We start from the raw sequence: 6507 nt of genomic DNA, 5'->3' as shown, positions 1-6507 counted from the left end.
AAAATGAAAAATATATATATTTAATTCTTTTTAATTGTTTGATCAATCTTGCATTCTTACATCTGGTAATCTGAGCAACTTTGTTGAAGATTTATGGGTTTATATGAAGGAAATCCTTCTTTCCTTCTTTTCTTTTTTCCCGCTTCCTTTTTCCTTTTCTTCTTGTGCATCCTCTTTCTCCTTTTCAGTCCTGTTTCTCCTGAGACAGCATAATCTCATTAAATTTGTTAAAAGTAGTTGTCACATCAGATTACTGTGTTACTTTAAATTGGTCCACACAGAGTAATGTAAATTCCTTCTCTCTCGTTTCTACAGAAACTCTTTCTGCTATCTCTTTCTTAACCAAGAAATAAGCACATTACAGCACAGTAAGTGATTCTTCCAAATGCAGGGATTATCAATGTCAATCTAATTCACTCTCTGCTCATGTAAGCTTCACACGGTAAAGGCAGGGGTTTATTATAATAAGTGTCAGAAACTGCATGTTATACTCATATGTGTATCCATAGCCATATGAAGAATTCACAGAGAAGATCGGGTCAATAGTTTCATTTCTAAATGCATAAGGAAATTAAAATCTTGCCATCAAGGATCCTCTTATTACAGGAAGTTCAGTTCCTAGAGAAAAGTTTATTAGGAATATTTCAAAAACCAGTTTGTAGCCCAGGTCAAGAACCAGGAAGCATGGAGTTAAATAGACCACAATCAGCAAAGCAGGACTTGGTTACCAAGCATGGGACAGGATCAGACAGGCTAGGAACCTGCTGGGCACACTGCTTCCTGGTGTGCGAAGAGAAGCCAGTCATGAGAGCCCGGAGCTGAGCCCAGAGCAAGAGGAGTAGTTTGCAAAAGGCCGGGGCCAAGCTACAAGACAGATGCATTTGTAAAGTATTTTATTCAAAATAGTTTTGTGAGGCTACAGCTTCAAGATAATGATTGTGATGATCGACACAAGTTAATTTTTCATAGATGAAAATATAGAATTGGCATGGGCAAAAGATCTGCACAGGTACAACTTTCACTGTTTTGTAAGGACAAAGTTGTAGCTTACTGTTTCATAAGGAACAGGTGTAAGGAGAATGCTGTAGTGTTTTATTATCTTCAGTAAAATATTTTCAGTTGGAAAAACAAATCTATATTTCAGAACCTTATTAGAAAAATGATAATAAGGAAACGCTTCTGAAGGCAGGTAAATGAGCAAAGTCGTAGCCATATGCTCTTGTTTTCCTTCATATTTAACAACGTTATTGTTAGAACACTAAGATAAAGTGTAGAAAAGGAAATTAGTGCTTCTTCCATTCACACCTCCAACAGATATCAGGTCTGGATTGAAGGAGTAGACTTGGGAGTCATCAGCCAATAAAAGGAAATTCAAGCTGTGAAACCTAGCAATCGTGGACCATAGTGACAGCACAGATAAGCTTTACATCAAGTAGTGTTCAAGGCTACCCATAGATGAAGTAAAATGTGGACTGAGAATTTGCCTTTGTACTTAGTGACACGAAGCTCATTCACAGCTTTGACAAGTGGTCATTTCATCGGAGTGTCAGGGACAAAAGTTTGGTTACAATAAACTCAAAAGAGGGTGAGAGAATTTAGAGGCTCCAAGTGTACACAACACCTCCAAAGACTCCGTCTAAAAATTAAAGAGCAATAGTGTAGTAGCTGAGTGGGGGTGGGTCAGGTTAAAAGAAGAGTTTCAAAGATAAATAGCATTGCGTTTGTACGCAGATGAGAAAGATGCACATGGGGGTGGGGATGCTGATGAGGTAGGCAGGAAAGAGAAAAACTTTGGAGGGGATGGCTCTGCCTAGGAAAGAGGAAATAAGATCTAGGTCCTACGTGAAGGGGAAGCCCTGCTGGGGGTCAACTATAGCAAAGAAAGTGCCCAATAAGTAGTTGTGAATGAATCTTACAATGTTTAATATGTCTTTTCTCAGGATTTTAATGTGTGTACATATATGTTTGTTCTGATGGTTTTTTTTTTCCAGAAAGCATAGTTTAAAGTCTAATTCAGAATCAGTGTGAGGCAATTTGAAAGGATGAGCTTTTATCTACCATTGTTTGTTGGAAATATAGAACATTTGAAAAGGATTTTGGTTTTGGTCTGATACCTCTATACACTATCTTCAAGTTAAGACATGGATAAGGAAATACCCAACAACATAAGGACACAGATAACCAACCCTTTCTGGGGATATCCTTCACAGTAATTCAGAGTACCTGAAGCAGGTAGCAAAGACAATAGGTATAAAAACCTTTTTTTCCAAATATTGTGTATTCTTCATATCTTTTTGTCCAAGAAACTTCCCAGCTGCATTCAGACTGAAAATGTGACGAAGACAAACATGCTGTCCATTATTATCAAGAAGAAAGCACCACACAATTTCATGAGAGAAATGATCTTGCATCTTTGAGATTTTCAGTGAGGAGGGTAGGATCAGATCCTCCCCTATAAATCACTTGGACATTCAAAGAGTTCATGGAACCAAGAGAAAGGTAAGGCACATTATTGTAAAAGGAAAATGTTGTAACCCTTGTGGAATGTTCCTGGATTTCTGCCATGCACAGGAAGGGAGAAGCTGTGGATGGCAAAGAGGAATAAGTCACCTAGGCAATGAGTAGCCTATCAGTCCCCTTAAGGTTTGAGATCATAAGGCAGTGAAGGGTCAGCCTCCTCACATGTTAGGCCCCTGTGCTAGTCACCCTGACTACCTCTATCGTCATCCATCGACACATTGTGCGATCAAAAAGGATTAAGAGAATCAAGCCCTTCCTTTGCTAACTCCTCACAGGAGTAAAACAGACTCTGGCAAATATTTGTTTAAGAAAGATCCTTTCTGATAACCAAACTGGATGCCTTTTCAGAGTAACCACAGAGGTAGGATTAGCATTGTCTGGGTGGACTCGAAGGAGGTGGAGAGAAGGGAAGTTGGGTGTTACCATGGAAAGCTGGAATCCAGCTCTACTGGTACGTTAGCCTCTGCCACTTAGGAATCTTTTAATTGCCACAAAGCCCCATTTCTGGGTAAACACAATGGAACTCTCCTTTTGAAAGGAGGAGGAGAAAAGGGCAAAGAACAGGGAAGCAGCCTTCTCACCCAGGGAAAATTGTAGGTCTCTATCATTTCATGAACAGAGAAAAAGAGGTTTAAATTTCCCAAGATATAAGATTTAACAGAGCCCTTGAACAGTGTCATATGTTCTTTAGGAGGATAAAAATGTCATATTTGAGACCTCAATAAAGCACATGAAAAGACTCAATATATTCACAATTACGGATTCCAATGTTCAAGGCATCACAGTGAAGAGGAAGGAGCAGGAAATATCTCAAGTTCCTTAGTTACACATGGCATTTCTGGCTTAAAAAACAATTCCGCTTTCCCCTCCATTTTACTAGAAACATCGCCAAGAGGGAAACTTAACTGTCCAACTTTTGTCAAAGCACTTCTAGCCCACAGGCCTGGGCTTAGTTGTGTGCCACTGGCTAAATTTAACACCCTGGCTTTTTTGTTCTTGAGGGCAAACGGGAACAGCAATCAGAGGTGCTATGCTCTAGTTCCTTTTAATCCCTTTTTAATTATAGCATAAACACAGTACGTACAGAGATGGGCGATTTCCATAGAGTGTTCTGGCAGGTAGCAGCTTGTTTCCAGCTGAATGATTTATTTCCCCCCCCCCCACCTTGTTCTTCTTTTTCTTGAAGGAACACCTTATTTGAAAGGCCATTGTCCATTTTATTTAATTAAATTAATTACTTTGCTGGGGTTAAACTTAGAGGAAAGAAGGCAAAGCAATGGCTACATCTTTTCATAAAACTAATGTAAAGATGGAGAAATAAGTAGAGATTTTCACACTTTTTTCAAGAACAATATTTTGAAACAGTTCATATGCTATGCTTTATAAATTTCTATTTCACAAATAGGATGAGGAAAAACTAAAGCAATAATATGAAACAAATAAACCAGTAACTTGGGTTCAGTGGTTTCCAACTTCACCACAGGTAAGGACAGCCTCTTATTTCTATATTACCCTGACTATTATTATTAACATATAGATAGTGATTTTCAATTTATAAAATACTCTCATATTACCATCTTATCTTACCCTCCTAAATGTTTAAAGTCTTGTTTTTCCCACTTAAAAGATAAGAAAATAAAGATTCTGATTTCAAGTGACTTACCCAAGATCATAAAAAATAGGAAAAGTCAGAACTTGAATTCAGGTCTTCAGCTCCAAAGTTAGCTATGTTTATGTTGAAAACACAGTAACATTTTCAGTATTCCTTATGTTCATGTTTTCACAAGTCTCATTCTTTTTCCAAAAGTCAGTAGATTGACCTTGGATTTATACAGCATCTCAGGAGGCCCAAGGACATTAGCTGTCTCTTCCGAGTAAGAATTTCTAAAGTATTTCAGCAAAAGTTTCACTTATTGTGTTATGGTGTGATTTCTCAGTCTATCAGGACCTTAATTTCTAAATCTACAAGATGGAGGGAACAATTTGAACTCAGAGGTATTTCGATAGGTTGAGGCAAAATATATCTTCATCATTGTACTTTATTTTTACTTTTATTTTGTTTTTGAAAAAAACATTCATTTTATTATATTGTTTAATTTTTTAATTTTTATTTCAAAACAAGATGATAGGAAATCAACAATAGTTGTTATATTGCATATTGTCATCTTCAAAGTAGTTGTTCAGATTACCAGATATAAGCATGCAGCATTGGTCAGAAAAAAAAAAAAAAAAAAAAGCATTAACTGTTCCTTGCAAGAAACCAACAGAAATTAGCAGTATCATTATTTTAGCAATCTTGTGTATATAGATATTTTTCCCTTCATTCTTTCTTTTCTTCTTTTCCTAATCTCAATTTTTCTTTCCTTTTGAGCAGTTTCTTTCCCTTTCACAATATCTATTGTACTTTCCAGGATTTTATTTACTCTTTCAGTTTCTTATTGTTTTAAAAAGAGCTGACAAGATTTTATCGCAAATGTCATTAGCATTCTAGTCTCTTCAACACAATTTGTAGGTAGTTTTTGCAAGAAAGAGACACATAGGCAGAGATTTTTCAATTATTAAAAGGAACAACTAACATTTTTTAAGAATAAAACAATTTTCTATGTCTATCATGTAATAATAAACGGGGGATTTAAAAAATTTAATTTTCATAGTAATTACATTTGGGGATGTGAAATTTCAAATTTAGTTTGACCTTTTGGTGTTTGAGTTTATCTACTTTTGGCATGAGATAATTTCCTAACTTTAAAGACATCAGGCAGCTCTTATCAGTGAATATTTTAATTATTCAAGTTGCAAAAATGACTTGAAAACATATGGAATCAATTTCCCACACAATGTTCATTGGTTAGAAAATAGTGAGAAAAATGGCGTTGCTATATACATGGATTTAATTTTCTTAAACTTCAAATTTCATGGTCTTGGGGATAGCCAGTTGTCTATTAGATTTTAAACAGTTCAAAGTGGACACAATCCCCAAATTAATCTGAATTATTTCAAGCATTATCAGCTTGTGTCCATACAATATCTTTAATATCACTTTTCCTCAACTCCTTACTATATACTTATATTAGTGTCCTTCATAACATCTGTCAAATGCCTTCAATAGGATGTCAGAGACCCAACATGTATGATGTGTGGCAATATTCATTTTTCATGGATATTTAATGACAACACAAACCCAGTAATAATAAAGCCATATTATGAAGTCCAGTACTTAGCAAGTCCTCAGTGCTATCCTCTAATATGTGATTTGTACTATTTGTTTTCTAGGTATGAGTTCCAAGCCATTGGGAGGTAGAACCCTTGCTGTTCTCTCACTTATTTTTTGTCACTTTACTTAATAGCACAGAGCATCATGTGGACTGCGTGGGATTATAGCACTTAGTATGAAAAAGTCAGTGGGAGGATCTTACAGCAACAGTTATATTGAAATAAAAGTCTGGCATACATGCAAAACTATCTTCCAATTTTTTTCCTTTTCCAATTTTGTCCCTACTATCATATGTTATTACTAACATTTATTTCAAATTGTTGATTTAATTTTGATTTAATTTTGTGACACAGTAATTTTAAAATTCATTATACTTCAATTAGTTTATACTTAGAACTTTAGTTGAAAATGGCTTATTGGATTTGGAATGTTACAGACTGAAGCAAGACTGATAATTATCCTGGTAACCATTCACCACATTTTCCAGTATACAGACTAAGTCCATTTATATCTCAGTGTGGATAGGAATGTAAGTGGTCACAGGATTAGAACTCATTTCATTTCAGATAGTTTAGTTGCATTTATAGTTGATTCTCATTATTTTCAGTTTCCATATTTGTGAATTCACTTACTAAAAATGGTCAAAAACTCAGAATCAATACTCATTCAATCATGGACACACACAGTATGAAAACAAACAAGTTGTTGGATGAGGTAGAACAAAGTCATAGTCTACCTTCTTGCTCCTACTATAAACAAGTGGCTTTTTCTTC

General features: G+C 35.6%; 1 long non-coding RNA gene across 11 annotated transcripts in view; it reads left to right on the top strand.

Annotated features, from left to right (window-relative positions):
- The first annotated feature begins 752 nt into the window (after window positions 1-752).
- Window positions 753-6507, top strand: part of LOC102025545 — a 22372-nt gene continuing 16617 nt past the window's right edge. For 10 of the 11 annotated variants that reach the window (XR_001236424.1, XR_262921.2, XR_001236420.1 and 7 more), the window contains exons 1-2: window positions 753-1009; window positions 2304-2499. This is a non-coding gene — a long non-coding RNA (uncharacterized LOC102025545). Of the gene's footprint in view, window positions 1010-2303; window positions 2500-3925; window positions 4004-6507 lie in introns of all 11 variants that reach the window. The other variant, XR_001236416.1, reaches the window with a different exon arrangement.

Source organism: Chinchilla lanigera, unplaced genomic scaffold (assembly GCF_000276665.1).
Source record: "Chinchilla lanigera isolate Chin_1 unplaced genomic scaffold, ChiLan1.0 scaffold00056, whole genome shotgun sequence".
In the NCBI taxonomy this organism is placed as follows: domain Eukaryota; kingdom Metazoa; phylum Chordata; class Mammalia; order Rodentia; family Chinchillidae; genus Chinchilla; species Chinchilla lanigera.
The sequence above is the reverse complement of the archived record's forward strand: the minus strand, read 5'-3'. Positions and strand labels throughout refer to the sequence as shown.